We start from the raw sequence: 23,926 nt of genomic DNA, 5'->3' as shown, positions 1-23,926 counted from the left end.
ATGGACAGACCTCGTATACATTAGGACATAAAGTACATGCATTAAAATAGTTAACATTTCTAAATAAAGTTATTTAGGTTAACACACGAAATGTGATGAAGTTTATCACACTTGTGTAACAGATTTATATGTTCCACTGATGCTACAATGAAAGTGTCACGTGTCAAATGCTGGCTATAAAGTTCCACTGGTGTGGCGAGTGAGCCTCATGCCCGTACCAACTGATGAATTTGATATAAAAGCCTTCGATGGATTATCACCCAATAGACACAAAAACCAGGAAAAGAACCAACGTGCAGGAACCTCGGATGCTCTGAGCTCTTATTTTCCCCTTCATGCTGCACTTTAGACTTTCTGCTTGTACCAGTTTGTTGAACCAGTTTCTTGAACAGGTTCACACCAACCACCACAAGGTGTCGCCAAATCCAGCAAAACGGACTAATAACGGCTTTAACATATAAATAACATTTAGAAATGACAGTTTGCCAGCAACTGCATTAATAATATCACCTAAATAAATTATGTGACGTGTATTTAAAGTGATTGAACATTAATATAGCAGATCTAAGAACTGACTGGCCACAAGTTACCCTGAATCTAGGGGCAGATGCGCCGCTGTTAAGGCAGGACTGTGAACAATTTCAAGTACCCATCAGGTCTTTAACACTTAATGTTTCTAACATCTCCTCAGTGTGCTGTAGTCAATCCAAAGTGTTTCTCTGATGCCAAATCCACAGTCGGCTTCCTTTCTTTCCTTATTTCCTTCCCTCTTTTCTTTTCCTCTTTTGCCTGTATATGTCAGACAGAACTTTCCACTAAGTGGATGTTGAGACAGACATGTCACGCAAAAGCAGAAGTCAGACTGGCACGGCACAGTGTTTTGTCAGAGGGACCCCAGCACAGCCCAGATGAAGAGGATCCTCTTCGGATGTTGTGAAACAGTATTTATTAGAGTTACCAGGCAGTTCTGTCACATGGGACACAAAGAGTCAGTTCATGACGACCAGCAGCACCTGCTGGTGTCAGATCGATATGGATCTACCATTTACGTGGTCGGGTGGCAGACTGAGGCTCAGACTCGGGTTGAGGCCCAGACTCGGACTGCGCTGGGGGCAAGATGTGCTCAGCTCACTACTGTTGTCCTGGGGGTCAGAGGTCACACTGAGTGCAGGATTGAGGGGTGTTGATGAGGAAGTGTTCTGATTGGCCATGCGACGGAAGACAAAGTGGAAAGGGGCGGCCTGTGGGCGGCTGTGAAGTTCGGCTTTGATCTTCTGAGGGTGGGTGTCTGGCGCCAGCTGCTGGCTGCTGCCCCCCGTCACCAGGAACAGCCCGTAATTTTCAGGGTCTGACACTTTAAACTTCTGGGTGCACAACTGACACACTTCCTCCACTGTGGTGTAAGGTTGGACCTGTAACGTCTTGGCGGTACAGCCACTGTCGAGCTCCTGCAGCGCCACCCGCAGGTAGTTCTGGAAGTTAAAATACACATGCTCAGTCAATGCGGCTTAAAGGCTAAAAAAAAGGAAAGAAAGAAAAATGATGTATTGCCTATGATCTTTATTTGTGCAGTTGATAGCTGAGAAATGTTTCATAAATAAACCAAAACAAAAATCAGAGCAGTCAACAAAAACATGTAAAATCAGCAAAAGGAAGCTTTTCTAGGCACAGGTGTGATTTATGTTCATTTGACATTCATTGTGTTTCTATTTCTGATTTTTCACTGTGATGATTTACAACATCACAACAGCATGTTACAGATGACATCACCAGGCGCTCTATCAGAGCTATTTTGGGATCATGTGCGCACGGTGCAAACATGACACAACTATGATTTCTTATTTTTGTCATAATGACTGCATTGATGGCAGCATGGTGGCTTCGTGGTTAGCACTGTTGCCTCACAGCAAGAAGGCCGTGGTTTTGATTTCCACCTGCGGCCTTTCTGTGTGGCGTTTGCATGTTCTCCCCGTGTTTGCGTGGGTTCCCTCCGGGTGCTCTGGTTTCCTCTCACATCCAAAGACATGCGAGTTAGGCGAGTTGGAAAGTTTAAATTGTCCATAGGTGTGCCTACGGGTGTGAATGTGTTTGTTTGTCTGTATGTGGCCCTGCGACAGACTGGCGTCCTGTCCAGGGTGTACTCCGCCTTGCGCTCTATGAATGCTGGAATAGGCTCCAGCCCCCGTGACCCTTAACTGGATTAAGTGGTTGAAGATGTGTGTGTGGCTATATTCACATTTTGGCAGCGTGCAGTCAACAAGAATAACAAGAATGTTGTGGTTGCGTTGGTGAGAAGATCAATGAAAACGATGGCACTCTTGTACATGAAGGCAGGAAGTGTTACCATAAGTTAAAATAAATTTAAAAAAAAAACTTCTCCACTTGATTTTTCTTCAACAATGGCTTAAGTTGGACAATGAGTCATTAACTGTTTAAGTGTGGAGACACCTGGTTTTCTATTGAAGCGCCCTTACAAAGACCACTGTGTCTGTTCAAACACTACAGCTGTCCAAGAAGAACCACTGACACGTGTGCTGACCTGGAAGTCTTCGATAGAAGGTGTAGAGCGCTGGGTGGTGCGACGGCGATGCCACTGGCAGAGTGTGTTTCTGGTTTCGGAGCTCAGCACCCTCGCTGCCTGCTCCTCCTGGAAGTTCCTGATCAGGGACATTGCCCCATACGCACTGGTCAGGTAGTAGCCACCTGCACGTGAACACATGGAGAGTGTAACCAATCCATTAACACACCCACATATTTAAGTTTTATTAAACTGTGTCATGGCCACTGCGTGGACAGCTGAGTGAACACACCTTCTCCGTGGAGCAGCGACGGGTCCAGCAACTCCATCATATAAAGTATTTCGTTGTCCAGCTGGGGCATGTCGCACTGGGCTAACACATAGGTCAACACGGGCAAGAAGTCATCAGCACCGTAAAAGCGACCTGGGAAACAGATTGCCCACGGTTTTAAATCCACACCAAAAAAATAATGAAAATTTTGACAGTTGTTGCAAAAATATAAGTAGATTCAACACCACAGTGTTTCAGACATAGAAATGTCCTGTGTGCTAACATGTATAGTCACACTCCTGGCAAACAAGCACAACAATCGATGACTGCTGTGTGATTGTTGGTTAATTGTCCTTGAGCTCTCGAGCCACAAGGTGCCTCGAGAGCTCAAGGACAATGTGCCAAGTCTGAATACTGTATATGATGTCAGAATCAACATGACTCAGAAATCTTTCATCTTTATGAGTTTATTCTGAAATAATTGGGTTGGATAAAATGAATGTACGCGGTTTGAGTGACTTTGAGTTACATCCCTTTTTTGATTTTCCCTGTGATTATCAAGGCATGGATACAATTACTAGAGTCAGTGGGTGTACAAATTTATGAGTGACTGCAAAAACTACTGCCTATTCAGCTCTGAATTTGTGACATTCTGATCAATACGTTAGGACCAATGAACCATGTAATTTGGGACAGGGCACCTCATCTCGACAGAACACCGGCACCCTGTTCAGCAACAGCACCGGTGGCAGCAGTTCTTAACCTGGGCTACAAGCAATCCGATATAGAAATTAGATTTGTGACGAGCGCAGTTGGTTTGGCTAAATTTACCCTGGATGCCCGTCCTTACTCAACACTACTCATCTATAAGGGCTCAGGATAAACACACCAAACGCACTGGCTTGTGCACCTAAAATGGCTGAGATCTGACAAAATTTAATGTGCGCCACTCCTGCTTCTACTCCATTCACCCGTACTTGTGACTGGCACTCAGAGTATAATGACTGTTGTTTCCATGCAGCTGAGTTTGCTGCCATTTTTAAATGAGGAGGGGCAAAAAAAAAAAAACATTTCAGTAATGTCCTGATTAATCAGCACGTTTGATGCAAAATGTGGATGTTTATGGGTGTTGTGAAACCGATGATTGTTCTCATTGCTCACAAGCTTTTTGTTTTTGTTCTTATGATTGGCCTGCTGGTATGTTCTTACATAACTTCCTGATCTGTTGAGAGATCAAGGCAAAGATCCGTACTCATTAACTGTTTGAACTACACACATCTCTTAGCATCGCCATCATGTTTCTAATACTTTTCGCTGGCAGTGCTGCAATATCAATCAATCAATCAATTTTTTTTATATAGCGCCAAATCACAACAAACAGTTGCCCCAAGGCACTTTATATTGTAAGGCAAGGCCATACAATAATTATGTAAAACCCCAACGGTCAAAACGACCCCCTGTGAGCAAGCACTTGGCTACAGTGGGAAGGAAAAACTCCCTTTTAACAGGAAGAAACCTCCAGCAGAACCAGGCTCAGGGAGGGGCAGTCTTCTGCTGGGACTGGTTGGGGCTGAGGGAGAGAACCAGGAAAAAGACATGCTGTGGAGGGGAGCAGAGATCGATCACTAATGATTAAATGCAGAGTGGTGCATACAGAGCAAAAAGAGAAAGAAACAGTGCATCATGGGAACCCCCCAGCAGTCTACGTCTATAGCAGCATAACTAAGGGATGGTTCAGGGTCACCTGATCCAGCCCTAACTATAAGCTTTAGCAAAAAGGAAAGTTTTAAGCCTAATCTTAAAAGTAGAGAGGGTGTCTGTCTCCCTGATCTGACTTGGGAGCTGGTTCCACAGGAGAGGAGCCTGAAAGCTGAAGGCTCTGCCTCCCATTCTACTCTTACAAACCCTAGGAACTACAAGTAAGCCTGCAGTCTGAGAGCGAAGCGCTCTATTGGGGTGATATGGTACTACGAGGTCCCTAAGATAAGATGGGACCTGATTATTCAATATTACTGCGTAACACCAGCAACCTGACTTGATCATGAAATTTTTTTTCTTTTAATCAATGAATTGCTGCATTCCGACTTTAATGTGTTAAACGGGCAAACAAATTTCATGTGTAAGATGGATTCCTTTTTGTCTGTAAGAGGTGCAGCTTTAAAGCTTCAGTGTCCACCTGAATTGTTCTCCATGACTGTGTAGATGAGTTTGCAGACTGCCAGTAGCTCAGCCACTTTCTTCTCTGGGGAGTAATATTTGCACATGATGTGAAACTGGCGCTTGATCTTCTGGATGGCATTGGCATCTGGGGGGGACGCATCAGCCACGCCCAATTCCTGGGGTTGCCAACCCTTGGCCAACAAAAGGTTCTCCTTCAGCTCCTGCCATTCACCACTGCGCACCTGGAACTCTTGCAGTGCAACATTGATGATGGGTTTGAGGGGCTTCAGTATGCACTTGTGCATGGCTTTCTCCAGGACCGAGTCTGGTAACGGAAGAAAGACAACTCAGTTTATGATTGGTACCCGAGTGAGTATATGTGATCAATGAGACGGCTGATGTGTTCATGCCTGACATTTCATCCAGTGTTAATCTCATTTGTAACGATGTTATTACATTTATCATTTATAATCATTTATTTATGATGTGAAATATTACAGTGCCTTCTCCTTTGCCTGTTGAACGTAATACCATGTGCTTTTTAAAAACTCTTCTGAATTATTTCCACTCAGACACATGGGTTTTGTGTTTGACCATAGAACATAAATGGAAGCTGCACATGTTCATGCACTCTTTCCTGGAGAAGCAGCTCCATCTGAGGTTATACAGCTAACAAAACAAGCATTCAAATCTTGTAAAGTTGGATGATCTGCCTATGAATGTCCCCATACACAGTGTTGATAGTTTATAACTGCTACGTACACTTGCTGAACTCATCAATACACTCACACACCTGTAATAAAACAAGCATGTTTGTATTTCCACCTCAGAGGGAGACCGAATCAATTGTTCCCCAATGCTATTTTAGATCACATCATGTGACCTTTGGTTCTATGGATCCTTAAGGTGGATGAGGCAGACACTGATTTGATGAGAAAGCAAACCGTAAGTGATGTCATCGTGACCAGTTCCTCATGGGGGGTGAAAAGGATGGCATGGGACATGTGACCATTCGAAATGGCAGCACCCATGGTTCTAGAGGTCCTCATGGCAGATGAGGCGGATGGCCTATTTGGGTTTGTCATCACCCGATGACCTGGCCTCGTCGATGTTTGGTATTAAAACTGTTTTGCTGAAGAAGTGTGAGAGCCACATGCTCAGCGAACGGATGGAGTGTGCCCTGCGCCACATGATGGACAATAAATTGGAACATCACAGAATTACAATGAAGGCCAGAACTGCTGAAGCTCTGGTGAAGAATACCCTATTACCCTGTCAAGAACTCTAAATCATCTTGTCCAGTTCTACATCTTGAACTCTTTGGCTTGGCCTTAAGATGGACTTTGCACTATTACGCATTTTATGTAACTGTTTGTAACTTTGTAACTGGTAGAATGACCTAAGTAGTGGGTCACATCTCTGAGTCTGGTCTGCTGGAGGTTTCTTCCTTACCCCCCTCCCAAAAAACATGGAACACCAAAGGGAGCTTATCCTTACCATTGTCACCTATGTGCTTGCTCGGGGAGGGGGTTGGTAGAGTCAGACCTTACCTCTGTGAAGCACCTTGGGCCAGGTTTGATGTGATTTACCACTATATAAATAAATTGAATTTAATTTGACCAAAGAGTTATAAAAGACAAATCTAAGAAAAATCCATTTCCTGTGTGGGCGACAACAGCCATTAAAAAGAGGAAATGGGCAAACAAGGTAAGCATCAGCTGCTATTAGTTTGCTGCATGCTAATCATTAAGTAAAGCCTGCACTGGATGAAGACAGAGTCACTGTAGCAAACAAACTGAAGAGTACGGCTGACTGGATCGCTCACTGCTACTGCCCTACCCGCTCAGGCTGGAAAACCACAACAACGGCATGCAACAGAAATTCCCCCCCGAGGAGCCGTAAAAGAAAAGAAAAAAAATCTGGTAGGTGCAGCGTATTGCACTGAACTAAACGTCAGCATGAGCAGGAAGTCTGACTGAAACTTGAACAAATTTCTTTCTCACGATCATGTGGCAGAACCAGAACTCTGCAACAATCAGGGATCAAAGTCACCAGTCCATTGATTAATGGTTAAACCACTAGTTCATCTAGTCAAGATCGATGCCGACATCAATTTAATACATCCTGAATGACTTTCACAATAAAAGCATCAAAGCTGAACAAACTCTGCTGCACTAAAATCAGACTTACAGTAACCACAGTCAGATAGTTTAGTCACAATGCTGTTTTGAAATGTTTTGAAAAACTAATTTGACTACATGTATAACAGTATTCCCAGTTTTGACACACAGTATTCGTTGTAATTAGCAGGACGATTATGGCATTCGTCAGTGGGTCTGCAAAATTTGTCTAAGTATCTCTCAGAACGACTGCATATTCAGCTCAGAAACTGGGCTTGTGGTTGAACGTTGTACTTTGGGTTATGTTTTTTTGACATGCACACTGGCCTTAATATACAGAAAAGACGTACAGGACAATCAAGTTGCACAGTTTAGGGAGGCGGCTTGGAGATCAGATGGGTTTTCATTACTGGTGCCTATCTAAAGACATGACGCCGGGTGACATCATTTAACTTCCATTAATGAGACACAAAATGAAGTGAAATTCATACTGGTCCAAAAAAAACTGTATTTGCATAGTAGCACTGATAAATTATAAAGAAAATTCACAAAAAAATGTCATTTCTTTTGGTGGCTCCTGTTTTGCTGGGAGTCACCACAGCATATCTCCATTGATCTGTGTGTTGATTTGGCCTAAATTTTACACCGGATGCTCTTCCTGACAACTCCAGATGTATGTGGAGAAAGGGACACAGGCGACTTTGAAATGGGAACCTTGTTTTGGGAGGAAGACACACTAATCAACACAGAAACACTGAGGAGCTGAAGTTCATTTGTATGTGTTTACGGCCTGTTGTCTGTTTCCGTGTTGATTTTGATAAAGTCACCATCCTAATCCTGATCAGGTTTGGCACTGTGAGCCACAGTTCCTGTAAATCAGTGCACATTGTCACGCTTCCTGCAGTGAGCCAAGGTCAAAACACCTACTTTGTATCACATGTACACGTGACCTAACTAACCGTTGCGCAAATAATTTGTAACACTGCGTGTCGCCATAGTGACACAAATGCTGACATAACACAGGATGGACGTGGAGATGAAGTCCAAACCGCACAGCTGCTGAATCAGGACCATGTGCGAGTGCTGCTTGCGCATGAATGTTGCTGATTTTTCTCAACAACAGGGTGAAGTCAGCAGGTTTTTGCTGAGCACATATTTTACTTTCCACCTCTTCCGTGTGGACGCCATCCAGCATCTGTCAAACACATCAGCTAACCTCTGCCATTCTCGACATTCTATCTCTTTAAATCACCCTCATGGAGGTCTGGTCACACCCGCATGCTGCACTCCTTGTACCGCTGCTGGAACTGAACCAGGTAGCTGCGGGTAACATTTTAAAAGGCTTTCAGTCTCACTTCCTCATTCCACAAGGATAAACAGGAGAGGTGTCGGTAAATACACACACAAGGAAGGAATGGATTTCTTTAGTGATTAACAAAATGATAATAATCCCAGGTTAGGGTAATTTGGTCATTAGTGTTATTTCGACAAACAGTATGATGTACAAGTCTCCTTAAAAACCCCGGCTTCCTTTTTGCTCTGTGACATCATAAGCAGACAATGGTTAAAAAAAGAGGAAGGCAATTTGAGTGACTTAAAACATAAACTTAAACCTTGTACAGCCACAAAAAGACATTGTGTGTTGTGAGTCCTGGTATAAAGTATACAAAGTACAAGAGAAAAAATGTGAGTGTGCATAAAGGTGAGTTGTACAGAAGTCAAGATGGTGTGCATTACATTTTGGTATTTACATCTGTTTTCTGATATATAAATGAAAATGTAAATGAGAGGAGGAATGCAGGGATAAATGTGTTCTGTCTAATGGACAAAGATTTTTTTTTTTTTTTTGAATGCAGCAGTGGGGGCTCTCTGCTCACAGCTGAGAGAGACCTACCCCCACCTCTAGGCCCTTTCTCCAGCCGAGCCAAGCACAGTATACCATCAACCCCTGCCTTGGAATCATACTTTTGTTATTTGTTTTGATGCTCATCTTTTGTTCTGGAAGTGGAGATCTTGTGTTATATTTCATCTTGTTTAATAACACATGCAGTGAAATATAAATGGCAAAGTAAAAATCTTTATATTTAATGTGAATGGACTGTTAAATCCAATCAAATGTAGTAAAATTCTTCCTAAAGTCAGAAAAGAACAAGGCCATAAAGTATACCTGTAGGCATACTAATGGATGGATCCTGTAGACAGGAAATCCATCAAAATGACATGGAGCACAATAAACGTCAAAGATTCAGCTTCACAAGGTCGTTTCTCTCTTCACACTCAACAGGACATAGAAGGGTTGCTACTGTAATCTCAAATAAACTGAGCTTTGAAAAAATGCTTGAAATAAGCAATGCAGATAGTAGATTTATTGTAGTAAGAGGCAGAAAAGAGGGGAAACCTGTGACGTTGCTGAATGCATATGCTCCTCCTGGAAGTCATCTGGGATCATCCAGAAAATTACTAAAATCATAACAGAACCAGAAAGACTCTTAATTTGGGACCGTAACATACACCTACAGCCTGAGTTAGAGTTGTCGAGTGGAAGAATCTATGATACTAGGCCTAAACACAAAAAGTAAACACTTATTGCAGAGGCTGGTTTAATTCACATTGGAGGCATTTTTTCCCTGTAGTAAAAAGGGACTACACCCATTTCTTTGCTCAATTAATACACAAAATAGACTTTTTTAAAACGTCTGGAAAAGATAAAGAGGAAATACATAACTGTCATGGCAAGTGGAGCATCTTAAATATCTGGGCATCATAATACCAAGAGATCTGGTAGAAATGTGAGAATGCATATACCCACCAATAAAATAAATAAACAGGATAAAGCAAGATGGAATTTATTTCCCTTCCAGAGTCTCAGTTGAAGAAGAGAGTCCATTAAAATGAACATACTGTATTACCAAGATCATTATATCTATTTCAGATCTTGCCATTAGAAAATCATCAAAAACAATTTGATAAATGGGACAAAGTATTATCAAGATCTATAAGGTAAGGTAAAAGACCTAGAATACGCTTCAAAACCTTACAGCTGGCAAAGGAAAAGTGTGGATGGGTTTTTTTTTTTTTTTTTTTTTGGACTCATACCTGAAGAATGGCAGAAAAAGAAATATTTACTGGATATTCAGCTGGTCACTGCTAAAAAGGCCATAACACAGAAATAGCTGTCAGAAGAGAGCCCAACGATAAAAACATGGATGGACATCACATTGGACATCTATAAAATGGAAAGGATAACAGCATCCATCAACCATAAACTGGATTTATTTGTGTCACGTTGGAAGAAATGGACTAACTATATATAATACCTTGTAGGCCAGATTTTATTTTCACAAATCTTTAAATTTTAGATGAAGGAAAGATCCACTCCTTTTGTTTTGTTGTTGTGTTTTGGTTTTTTGATTTCTTCTCTGTTCTTAACTTTTGCATTTACTTTGTATAAACCTAAACAGACACACAGGTGCAGGATATGTACATATATTACTTGAAAATATTTTTTGTGTGACATTGCTGAATGCCAATAAAAACTTTCATTATAAAAAAGATTTGGAAGTCTTGTTTTGCACTGATGTCTGTAAATCTTCTCTGCAATGCATTTTAATTTTAACTTTCACAGTTTCTGCAAGTCACTGTCATTGTAAATGATTTGTGTTCTCAGTTGAAAACAATGTTATTCATTGTCAAATATGAAAGTGACAATCCAACCCTCATTCACTTTCAATATCTTGCTTTGTGCCTTTGTACATGTTTTCCATGTAGTAATCTGCATCTGGAAGGGCAACTGGTGTAAAACTTGCCAAATCAACATGCAGATCCATCTCCGATCTGCCGTGGCAACCCCAAGCAGGAAAAAAGGGAGAAGCCGAAGGGACTTACTATTTATATGTGTACAATATGCTGCTCTTTCAACTTTCATACATTTTCCAAAATTGCAGCTTTGTATAAAAAAAAGTAAATTTATCATTATCTTCATCACGGCTCAATAGAGAATCGAATTTAAATAAAAATAAAAAACAAATTGTTTTTCTTTGTATCTCAAAAAACAACCAACCAACCAAACAACAACAACAACAACAATAACTAGAAGCACTCAGAGAGTGCAAACCTCCGCCAAGGCCATGGGGTCACTGATGCCATAACATCTACACGCCGTGGAATCATTGAACCTAAAAAAGTCTAACGATGTTTGCTCAGTAGTAAAAAAGTTTCATCTGCTGTGACTGGATAGCATGTATCCTTAGCGATTGGCATCACAGTTTATTGCAACTTGCACCTTTCCCAGAAGCTACTGTCATCTGAGCACTGATATTGATATTGCATGTGCTTATAGACAAAAACAAATAAGAGACAAAATTCAATTTATTATTCAACTAAACTGCAAATATATGAATTTTTTAACATTTATGAAACACTTCTCTAAATAAATAACAGAAAATTCTGAAATAGAACTATTTTTAAGTGTTGCATGTGCTACATAATGAAGTGCACCTTCTATATATTCAGTGAAGTGCACCAAAGCAGAATATATGCAACAGTAAGGTGCGGATGTCAGCCTCTGTGTTTTCTGGATCCTAGACATGATTCATCAACACCTGGGAGTGGGTTTTGCACCTTGTGTACTTTGTTCAGTGATGTGCATGGAACCAGAACTTAACCACTGCTGAGTATACTGCTGACTCATCACTTTGCTTTTGCTAAGTGAAGTAATCTGGATAGTGATGTTCAATACCACTAAAATATAATAATGCCAAATGATAGTCCTTCATCTAATAAATTCATTGTGCTCCCCAGCCCTGTATAGTTTGTCATGAGGGATTTCCTCTTTGCAGTGTGTTGTATTTGACATCGTTTACTAACAAGGCCATAGGGTCACTGACCCTAAAGAGATTCCCTCCTTGGCACAGTGATCTATTCAACAACTCAGTGTTACAATCAAAACTATGATACATACACTTTTCTTTCCTTTATATTTGACATCATTGACCATGAAAACATACCACTAGAACTTGGAATCACTTTTATGTCTTTATTAGTTCAAAAGTTATTGTATAAAAACGATTTTTCGGTAATGGCGGTTTTCTTTTGAATCTAGATCCATAACATTTGAAGCTACATCAAATCTGATGACACCTTACTGAATCAGTACAGATTCAGCTACAATTTGGTGTTAGTTGTGCATCTCTAGCTTCATTTGTCACCTCACACTGACACATTTTCTATGTTCCCTATATTTTGCATATTCTGGATCACCAGATCCGGAATCCGGATCCGATCATCACCAAACTTTGTTGTTTGATAGGACATTTGACTATGTTACACCCTAATTTTTTTCAAGCCTTTCTGCCTTGTTTTTGTGGAGTTAGAATGGTGACGAATCCTTTAAAAAATTCCTGGATTCGGATCATGATCTGGATCACCACTAAAATTTAATCACTTGTTCCTCTTCTCATTTTCAACCACTCCACAAAATTTCATCAAAATCCGTTCAAAACTTTTTGAGTTATCCTGCTGACAAACAGACAGACAAACACAAACAAACACTCGACCGAAAACATAACCTCCTTGGTGGAGGTAATAAATGATCAAACTGTAAATCTTAAGATCAAATGAGAACAAACTGCACACACACAATGTTCTTCCTGGTGACATAACAGACTATCACTCTACTTTTACCCTATGAAATGCTCGTAAAAACTTGATACAATCTGACTTCCTCATAAACTATAGGAGAGCACCTAAAAGAAATTCTGTAGTTTCATTACTTGAAATTAAAATGTTTTTAAAGGTGAAAAGTAGTCATAGTTTAATTATATTTATACATATTTGATATTTACATGTTTTCATTCTTTCCAAAATTGTAAAAAGTTTGCACAGTACTGTATTTATAGCACTTATGATCTGACTTGCCACAAACATACGTTGCTCCTGGTGAAGAACTACTACCAGAACACCCAAGTGAGCGTTACTGACTGGCCTGAACAAAGCCCTGACTTGAATCACATTGAAAAATCTGTGCGGTGAACTGAAGACCAAGGTTCACATCAGAAAACCATCAAATCTGGAGGAGCTTTAGAGATTTGCCAAAGAAGGCTGGGATTCCTCAAGAGACACATCTGAGAAGTGTAAAAAATTTGAGCCTAGTAGTTTTTGTTTATTTGTGAAATAATTTTGTTTCTGTGTGCAAAGTAATAATAATAATAAAAAAAGAGTTAAGCATCCAAAATAAAACAACTTGGATTTTTAGAAATGCTGTGTTGAAAATTTCTTGCTGTTAAAAAAATTTTGAAGCAAACGTTCAATTTCATAGAGGGGCTATTCACTTTGTTCTCATCTGTACGACTGAAATGTTGAGATGTGCCAAGTTTCATACAAAACCAGTCTCACAGGGTTTAATTGAGCTCAGGGTGGAGACGGCACTGTAAAGCTTGTAACTGTCACTGAACTTTCCACACTGAGGAACGACTCATAGTGAAATATGACCTTTATATATTTTTTCTCTTTCAAAAATTATTGGACCAATGTTAATTAATGCAATGCATGGTCATGACACTTTGCATATGTGGCTAAAGAGTGAATCAACACATTATTGTCTTGCGACTTTGTTTTGCAAATTAATTTCTCTTGACAAGAATCTTTTTTCCTAAATGTTTGGCTGATTTAGGATGATCACTGTGATTATGTAAAAGATGACCAATTTCCACTGCTACACTTTTTTGTTTGCTTCAAAAATCTTGTAAACAATGTCACAAATGTTGGGCAACACTCATACTGCGTGAGTGCTACTGCAATACCAAAGAAACTAGTAGCACAAGTACAGCAGCCATGCACCGCATTCAGACCATTCAGACAGTTGTACGCCAAAGTTGTAGCAATAGGAATTAACCTTGGGTACTATTTAATATTAATAGTCAATCCCGAGTAAAAAAATGCAAAAATAAGAAAAAAATAATAATAATAATAACAATAAAAATATCATAAAGGCCATACAACTGGAGGTTGTATTTGTATCAGTATTTTCAGTGAGGAAAGGGTGAAAATCAAGGCATTACTTGTTTTCCTTTATGTGGTACAACATTCAATAACCTTACAATATGGTTAAAACTGAATAAATAAATAAATAAATAAATGACACACGCAAAGCAGTCTGTCTCCTGAAAACAATTTTTCAGTCAAGGGACAGTCAAACGTGTAACCCCCTCTTCCCACTTGATATAAACTATTTAACAAACATTCATTCTGTCTTCTTCTAGCCTTAAGACAAACATCTGTCTTCCACCGACTTGTATGAAACTGTATTACTAAAGTGGTCATGCTTTTGATCTCTCCAAACTATCCAAGGTTGCCATCGTACGACATTTATATTCATCAGTTTCCTTTACCTGTTTTGTATTTTACATTCTGAGCTAACTGCAAACATAAAATGCATGGTGTCCTGTGGAGAACAGATTTTCTCACTGAAGAGCCAACACACACTGAGCAGTTTCAATAGCAAATGAGGTGCATTTAAAAAAACAAACTGACATTTCAACTGAACCTCTTGGCAGGTTATTCCCACAGCGTGTGTGGACAAAGTGTTGCTCAAAAACTTCAATATTACTAATAAAGCTAAGCTATGACTGGAACAATAACAGCGTGGAAGGCTAAAGTCAGCGCCACACAGGACAACCCGATAGGATGCAATACACCACTATCAAAACGTGCACATGAGTGGCATGCTACTGAGGCGTGTGTGCGCACAGTACAATGCACAACCTGAAACATAACAGGGACCTGGTTTTTCAGGATTCAAAACAGCTGACAGGAGGTATGTCACCAGAAAGGTTACTGCAGTAGTCGCCACCCCCCCCCCCCCCCCAATCCACTAACTACGAACAATGCCATGCATCCACCATCAGATCAAACCATGACAACGAAAGACAGTATAGATTCAATCATAGATTTCTAGATGTGCAAACCACGTCAGACGCTTACAAACATCTGACGAAAAGGAAGATATTCCGAGTTTCAAAAACTGCATCAAGTATACCCAGATGACTTCTGCATCCCCGTGGGTAAGGTGAGTTTAGCACCAAATATTGGTTTGGTTCAATTATCACACACCCACACACACTTAAACATGTTTAATTTTTTCATGGAGTTTCGGCGTAGAGCAGTGGATGCAGAAAGAAAGTAGTTTTCATGCAAGTTGAGGCAACGTTACGGTACTTAACGCGACTGGATGCCACACCCACACAATACCACGCTACCCGATGTCGGGTATGATTCCTGCTGTGCTCCAATGTTGGCGAGCTATAAATCACACAGGATTGTTGTCAAACTTTTTGCTCCATTGCTGGCAAGCTATAAACCACGCAGGATTGTTGTTGAACATTTTATACCGTAACACAATGCAGTAACTATACCACTCAAAGAGTACATGTGAACAATTAAAAGAAAAAAAAATGCTCATTACAGCCTGGCTTCAGCTCCTCGGTGCTCACTTCCTCAAGTTCTCTTATGATTTTATTAAATAAAGTCTATTAGCTCCTGCTCACAGACCGATCGCCAGTGAAAGGACACGTCCACATTCAGTATAACTTCTCACACAGAACATCTCCACATCCACTCACAGACGGTTCGCCCGCACGTGTGTGCGATCGCTGGCTGCAGCTCCGCGGTGACAGTAAGAATGATAAACTATAATAGAAATCAGAGCGCACACCTGCAGTGCTGCACAAGAAGAAAGATAAACTGGAACACACATCAGAGCGCACACATGCAGCCAGGAAATAATGTATTCTGACTTTTTACAATGTATCAACTCCATCTGCATGTCCAGGCAGTCTGCTCTCCAGTCTGCTAGCTGCAACTGACGCAGACATTCCTACGTATTAGATACGCAGCATATGCAACGTGAAACAGGCCCGGTGTGAAAGTTGCTTAAGGCCAGTTCTGTGTACAACAACTGTACTTTCCACAGCATTTGCAAGTTTGTTTGTTTTTAAAGTAGTTTGCGAGATCCTGCAACTTACACTCCAGTACAACTGGTATATGTATTTTTCCCCCCATCAACAAAATGCATTTTTTGACAGATGTGACTTATTATGGTAACTCAGCAGAAGATGCGGAAGAAGAAGTCTGCAGGTTTTTCCATTGGGATTACAGTACGAGTATATCACATTTCTCAGCTCTCAGGAGTTGTTTCTCCAGCAAACAAGCAGTAAAAGCCAGCACTTATCCACAGTTTGTTTTTAGTTTACTTAATATATATGGCTTTTGTTAGTTCAAAATATTTTTTCCACTTCAATTTGTGAACTTAATATTTTGACTTTCAACTACCCTAACAAATTTTTTATGAAGATCGATGTTACAATTTTTTTATTTTATTATCACTATTTTGTCGTGTACTATAATGTAGTACCACGTCACAAATAGACATTCAGGATATTGCATCGACTCAGGCGATCTGTTGGAACTGTGTGGGACGAGTGGAACACAAGGAACTCTGTTGTGCATGCAGTCACCCCACCATCACCACCCCAACTACCCCCTCATCCTACTCAAACATCCTGAAACCAAACTAACACACAACTACGATAGAGAAACAACAGCAGCAGAGTTGTACATAATTTGAAAACTTTGGTGTGTCTTATGAAACAATGTGCGATTCAGTGGTTTCATTACCTCAACATGACAGTGCTGCCAACTTGTTGCCATTTTTATTTTTCAAATTTGTTGTTTAATACACTACATTCATTGTGAAGCAATAAAGTTCACGTTTTCTTAACTTCTTTCAGAACCTAGCAAGGTCTCGGAAATGATTTGTATAAGGGGGTTTGTTTTCCTCCCAATCTCGTGCCCATGCTTAAAAACACACACACAGGAAGAGAGAGAAAGATGTGGGGGGCTCGCCTCAGAATGCCTCTCTCTGATTGGACGGTCTGAGCAAAAAAAAACAAATAGAGTTGCAGCACTTGGCAGGCAGCCACCCACATGCATCTGGACTGACAAGCCTTTGAGTTAAACTGAAAACACTCCCAGAAGACGCACAACAAAACATTGTGAAACAAATAAAAAGTTGCAGCATATCCCAGTGTTACACTTCTGTAGAAACAGGCCATTCAAAGAAAAAAAAAATAAATGCACTGTTTAATTGGTATCCCAGTGCAAATTCTATATATATATATATAATATATAGTGTGTGTGTGTGGTGTGTGTGTATACACACACACACAACTTATGCTATTTATATTAAATATTAAGATCCTATTTTCTCGTTTACAATTTGTACATGTTCACTCAAGCCCCTCTATTTTGTCATGTAACAATTCCACAACAATGGAAATAAATGTTTATGCGTTATTGTGTTATTCGAGTATCACTGATATATTCACCTCTGTATGTTTATATTGATGGTGCAGAATAAACTCAATCAATCAATCATAACACAATGTCTTATTTACCTTTTAACAGTATTTGCAGGAGGGCGTGTGTATTCAAGAGCTTTTGAAAAGACGGAGAAGTTCCCTTTGAATGCGTGTGATGCACATGCATGCTTGTAATCACTCCAAAATAAATAAATAAATAAATAATAATAATAATCTGCTTATATTTGTTTTTAACTTGATGATGTTTGGACATTGTTTTAGTTCCCCTTTTAGACCATCCAATGTTTAACCCAGTGCTTGAGCTGGTAAATCTTTTCATTGTGGTTACAATGAAAAGATTTACCATAAGCAGGACTACCACTGTAAGTGCTTTACAAATATAGTATTATTATAATTATATAATTGTAACTGTAGCCTGTAGGTGTGTAGTTATCTTTTAGTTAATGCATGGCTGGACACACAATGAAGCTTTGAAACCTGAAACTGCACCTAACTGTAGTCAGTTAGTACAAAGTGAAACAATATGTCTACATATCACAAAAACATTAATAGCAACCCCCCCTTTACAGACATTCCAATGGTGAAAACAGTGTTTCAAAATTGTCCGGCCTACACAAAAACAAAGGGTCCTTGCTTAAATGTGCACACAAAGACTTTTCACAGCCAAATATGCAAAATGACAATGAATGACACAAATCAATCCAAATGATTACTTGAAGCTCATTCTGAGAAAAAACTAATTTTGCAAACACGTGATCAAGCAGTCAATGGTAATTGGGCTAAGTTGTTTGCTCCTTCACAGTGGAAAAAGTGTCATTTGACTTACATGTTAGAGAAATAAGAAAGAATGTCTGCAATACTAATAATAACATTAATAACAACAATAATAATAAAGCACGAATTCAGTGTTTTTCACAAGGAAGATGGAGAAAATTTGTCAATTTCTACAAAAGCAGTCACAGGACTCTTTTACAGACAAGTGTACTATACGAGGTCTGTTAGAAAAGTATCGGACCTTTTTATTTTTTGCAAAACCTGATGGATTTGAATCAGTGGCTGCATGAGCCAATCTTGAACCTTTGTGCGCATGCGTGAACTTTTTCAAGCCTGCTCGATTGCGTCATTTGCTGGTAAGCAGCCTTTGTGTGAGGACGTGGTAGCGCTCTCTGCGGATTTTCATTGCAAGGAAAATGGCGGAACGACTGGAGCAGCACGCATCAAATTTTGCCAGAAACTGGGCGACAGCCAGGTGGAAACCATTCGGAAGATTCAGACGGCTTTCGGTGACGATGCTATGGGCATCACACAGAGTAAGGAGCGGTATAAACCGTTTTAAAGACATACGCACAACGGTGAAGAGCAAGCCGCGCTCCGGGCTGCCATCAACATGCTGAAATGACCAGATCATTTCCAAAGTGAACGCTGTGGTGATGCGGGGACCATCGTGTTACTAACCGAGAAATTGCAGAAGAGGTGGACATCAGCACTTTTTCGGCACATTCCACTGTGAAAGAAGATTTGGCCATGAAAAGAATGGTGGTGAAATTTGTGCCGAAGCTGACGGCGGAGCAAAAGCAACTCTGTGTTGAAGTCTCACAGCACATGCTGGACTCTGAAAAATGATGCCCACCTCTTCCACAATTTCTCGGATAGTCACACAACTGAAAAGCTACAGAAAGCCGTCTGAATCTTCCGAATGGTTTCCACCTCGCTGTCGCCCAGTTTCTGGCAAAATTTGATGTAGTACTGCCTCCAGTGTTCCGCCATTTTCCTTGCAATGAAAATCCGCCGAGAGCGCTACACACGTCCTCACACAAATGCTGCTTACCAGCAAATGACGCAATCGACAGGCGTGAAAAAGTTCACGCATGCGCACGAAGGTTCAAGGTTGGCTCATGCAAGCACACGTGATTCAAATCCATCAGGTTTTTGCAAAAAATAAAAAGGTCCGGTACTTTTCTAACAGACCTCGTACATAGGTGATCGATAATTGCAATTTCATACAGAAGCTATGACTTGGAATACTAATGAAATACCAAGAGTGACACAATAATGCTCAGAGCTACATTAAAGTTTCTTCCCACACTCACCAATGTGGTCTTCAGGGATGAAGCTCTCAATCGGCGGCTCTAGCTCAGAGCTCTGGCGTAGGTAGCTCTTCATCTGAGTGATAAACTGACGGAGTGTCTGCAGCAGCTCCAGTCCTGAGGTGTAGGCCTGCCAAGCCTGGCTGCCGGCACCCTCTCCCATGTAGCTCAGGTAGTCCAGCACCAGGCAGCCAAAGTACGAGGTTTTATCTTTTGACAACTCCACCACTCTACGGATTGCCCTCTTCTCAGGTGCCCGCAATGACTGTAAAACACCACTCATCTTGCGCAGTTTGCCTTGTAGGGCCTTCTGGATGATTAAAGCACCAGCACTGGAGCGACGTTTTGGGGGAGGTCTGGGAGGTTCTTGGTCACTCTCAAGGTTGACACCATAGTCTGGTTCTGGTTCTTGCTCATCCTCATCATCACCCTCCTCATCACCCTCCCCCATGCTACAGTAAGGCAGATAGGATAAAGGGAGGTGGATGGTGTAGTCAGCTGTAGTAGGAGGGCTTGGGTCATACAAAGGAGGAAGGATAGAAGCAAAGGACTGGGAAAAATCTAGAGAGTCTGAGGAATCTGAAGAAAGGCTGCCATCACTCAGCCTTGGACCACCCCCAGAACCCCCCCTCACTTACATCTCCTGTTTCACCTTGCTCCTTTGTTTGCTTGATGGTTAACAATGAATTGTCTGGAGGACTGCCGGAGTCCTGTGTGGGGGTTGTCATGGTTGTGACAGCATTTTGCCGTGACAGTTTGGCCCTAATGAGGACATTCTCAATCATCTTGTTTCCTTGTGGCAATTGGCACAAGGCACCATCCTGACTGGAAGATGGTGAGGATTTGGTCCTTTGTGGTGAGGTAGACAGAGAAAGAGGGACAGAAGGCCAGGGAATGGACATGGGAGAGCTCATACTGAGTATTTTGGGAGGGGAGGATGACAGGTTGATGCTAAATGAGGAACCTCGAGGAGATAGAAGATTATGGCACTGTTCTCTCTTTTCCATTTTATCCTTTGGGTGTTTAATCCAGGAGATCTTCTCTGGCATGCTGCGTTGCCCACGAGGAGAAGGATCTGAGCGTTGTGGTGTAAAGCAAGGTGGAGGTGGGCGAGGTGGTGGGGATCGTGATACGTTATTAATAATAGTGAGATTCTCAGTGTCGGTGGTTTGACTGATATTGATTTTTGTGTCTGTATTTATGCCAACAGTCTGCAGGGTAGAGGTACTGCTTGTGCCTGAATGACTGTTGTCACTGTTTTTCTAAGTCACAGGCCTGAGAACTGTACGTCTCAAGGGTTTAGTGTCAGTGTTGGGGTTGGAGACTGTTAAAGTCATTTTCTGACTGCTCCCTTTGGGGCTGCTGTATTGTGCCTGAGGGGGCGGTGGTGTTAATACGGTTGCTATCTAGTTGGTGAACCTTTATAAAGAGGGGGTTGATAAAAGCAAAGTGCGCCATTAGCTTGGCAACACTCAAGCTCAGCCGGAGTGCGAGTTCGCAGTTGAGGGTGTCCTGGGTGGATGCTAAGGAAACTCGTCTCTGAAAGGAGGGGGTGGTCGTCAGGAGCTGCTGTTCCTGACAAGGGGACTGAGTTCTTCCTATTCTGGCAAAGCTGGGAGTCCCAGAAGCCTGTGAATGAGATTGAAAGAAATATTAAAAACAATGCACCTGTCTAATTTCCCTGGCTCTTGTCTTTCCCACGGTCATGGAATTTCTGGTACAATGATACAAACTTTAGATTAGTCAAATCTAAACCAACGGCTGGGGTCAATTCTTTTTCAGAGTTGTAGAAAGAATGAACACGAACCAGTCAGATCAGGTAATGTCTGGGAGCATGGACAGCATCAACAACATTATGAAAACACCCTGAATTCTGTTTTGCCAGTCACTCAGGCAGTCAATCTGTAAATCCCCACATCCCAAAAGGCGATATATATGTGATACGTTTTCCCCTCTGTTCTTTTCCAGTTGCTAGCACACCTGTAAGCTCGACCATGCTCACAAACGTGCACAGTATGGCCAAAACGTCACAGCTAATGTTCTCTCACAAGTACGTGCTCATTTGACAGAAAGTCGTTCCAGCTGGGAGGATCATCCAAAGACTTAGGTCCACAAGCATTTGGACTGTAACACAATTTTTGTAATTTTGTCTCCATATGTCACCACAATGGATACTATTTGTATATAAAATCCCACCATATCCAGAGTCCGTAAGTAATCAGACAAAGTGGCATAATTCTAAATACAAAAACTAAATCATTGCATAAGTGATCAGCATTTTGGTTCAAGACCAACGAGATTAACATTATGGAGTGGCCAGCCCAATCCCCGGATCTTGATCCTATAGAAAACTTGTGGAGTGACATAAATGCTGTTTCTGATGGAAACCAAGAAACACAGAGGAACTATGGAATGTCATCCAATCATCATCATCAATCAACACCAATCATCATCAATCATCCTTCCAATTATCATTCCAGCCCAATCATGGGCTGAAAAACCTGTTGACAGGTGCCAGAAGTTGATCGACTTCATGCAACACAGATGTGAAACAGATGTTAGAAACAGTGGTTATACAACTAAATATTAGTTCACAGGAAAGTTAAACGTTCAAGCATTTTTCAGTTTATACGGTAAATGTTTGAGTTTGTAAAGAAAAATGCAGACAACTTTTTTTCAGCAGCGTAATATTCATTTTTCTTCACTGTCTGTAGAGTAATAACAAATCTGATTCATTTTTCTTCATATTTTGATTTGGAACAGAATGTGCAGTGTTCCCAATGCACTGTATGCATTGGGAACTATTGTAAGGATTCTGATTTTGAACACAGCTGTACATCCACTATATCCTAATGCATTAAAATGTAGTACAAATAACACTGACCCACGTCTTCACTTGCAATGACACAATGCAAGTACTGCAAAAAAACAAACAAACTAAATTCCAGTCAGTGCATTAAAAATAAGTGCTGCCTGCATTAAGGGATATTTTCACAGCAAAAGGAGCAGAATGGAAAAAAGTCATCTGCGATACAACCATTTGCTGAAGGGTGTTTTATACTCTGTCTGGTACAGCCATACAGAGCATAAAACACAAAAAAACACAAGTGGAAACAATACCACAATAGGAATACTAATGCCAGACAGACAAATACTTCTTCACATGAGTGAAAAGCAGGAAAAGAGAGGGCAACAATACTTACTGTGGCAAAGCTCAATGCTTTCCTCACCGACAGCTGAAAACTCCTCTTTGCTCAGCTGCACTGAATCATTTATGACTCAGTCAGTCGTATTAACACTTGTATATGGGCGGTCTGTTAACACAGTAACCCCTCCCACCCTCATTCACTCAAAGTTACATCATCTGTATTGTTCCTGTGACACACTGACTTTTGTTTACCACCTTCTCTTCTAGTAAGTATTAACAGTTATTTGTGCATTAATGGAGATCTCGCACACTGAGCACTCAATTAATTTTTGCAGTACATTCTGTCTGTCCATCATCCTCACAAGCATTATTTGCACCTCAGATTTTTATGTGCAGCATTTAAAATATTTCTGAATTAAATCTAACGGAATCATCTTTATGTAATCACAATATTCATTAAAATGCCCAAAGTTACTGAATAACAATAAAACAATGCTTTCAGAAAGTGAAAAATAAAAAAATATACAGTGAGGAAAATAAGTATTTGAACACCCTGCGATTTTGCAAGTTCTCCACTTAGAAATCATGGAGGTCAGAAATTTTCATCTTAGGTGCATGTCCACTGTGAGAGACATAATCTAAAAAAAAAAACAATCCAGAAATCACAATGTATGATTTTTTAAATAATGTATTTGTATGTTACTGCTGCAAATAAGTATTTGAACACCTGTGAAAATCAATGTTAATATTTGGTACAGCAGCCTTTGTTTGCAATTACAGAGGTCAAATGTTTCCTGTAGTTTTTCACCAGGTTTGCACACACTGCAGCAGGGATTTTGGTCCACTCCTCCATACAAATCCTCTCTAGAGGAGTTTGGAGTTTCAGTTCCCTCCAAAGATTTTCTATTGAGTTCAGGTCTGGAGACTGGCCAGGCCACTCCAGGACCTTGATATGCTTCTTATGGAGCCCCTCCTTAGTTGCCCTGGCTGTGTGTTTGGGGTCATTGTCATGCTGGAAGACCCAGCCATGACTCATCTTCAATGCTCTTACTGAGGGAAGGAGGTTGTTTGCCAAAATCTCGCAATACATGACCCCATCCATCCTCCCTTCAATACGGTGCAGTCGTCCTGTCCCCTTTGCAGAAAAGCACCCCAGGGTATGATGTTTCCACCCCCATGCTTCACAGTTGGGATGGTTTTCTTGGGGTTGTTCTCATCCTCTAAACATGGTAAGTGGAGTTGATTC

At 40.9% G+C, this 23,926-nt stretch overlaps 1 pseudogene; it reads right to left on the bottom strand.

Moving 5' to 3' along the window:
• Positions 1–986: 986 nt before the first annotated feature.
• The window catches only part of LOC117523023, a 109,257-nt pseudogene continuing 86,317 nt past the window's right edge, over positions 987–23,926 (bottom strand).

The sequence above is a fragment of the Thalassophryne amazonica genome, chromosome 13, assembly GCF_902500255.1.
Source record: "Thalassophryne amazonica chromosome 13, fThaAma1.1, whole genome shotgun sequence".
Taxonomy (NCBI): Eukaryota; Metazoa; Chordata; class Actinopteri; order Batrachoidiformes; family Batrachoididae; genus Thalassophryne; species Thalassophryne amazonica.
Note: the sequence above shows the minus strand (reverse complement) of the source record. Positions and strands in the feature narration are given on the sequence as shown.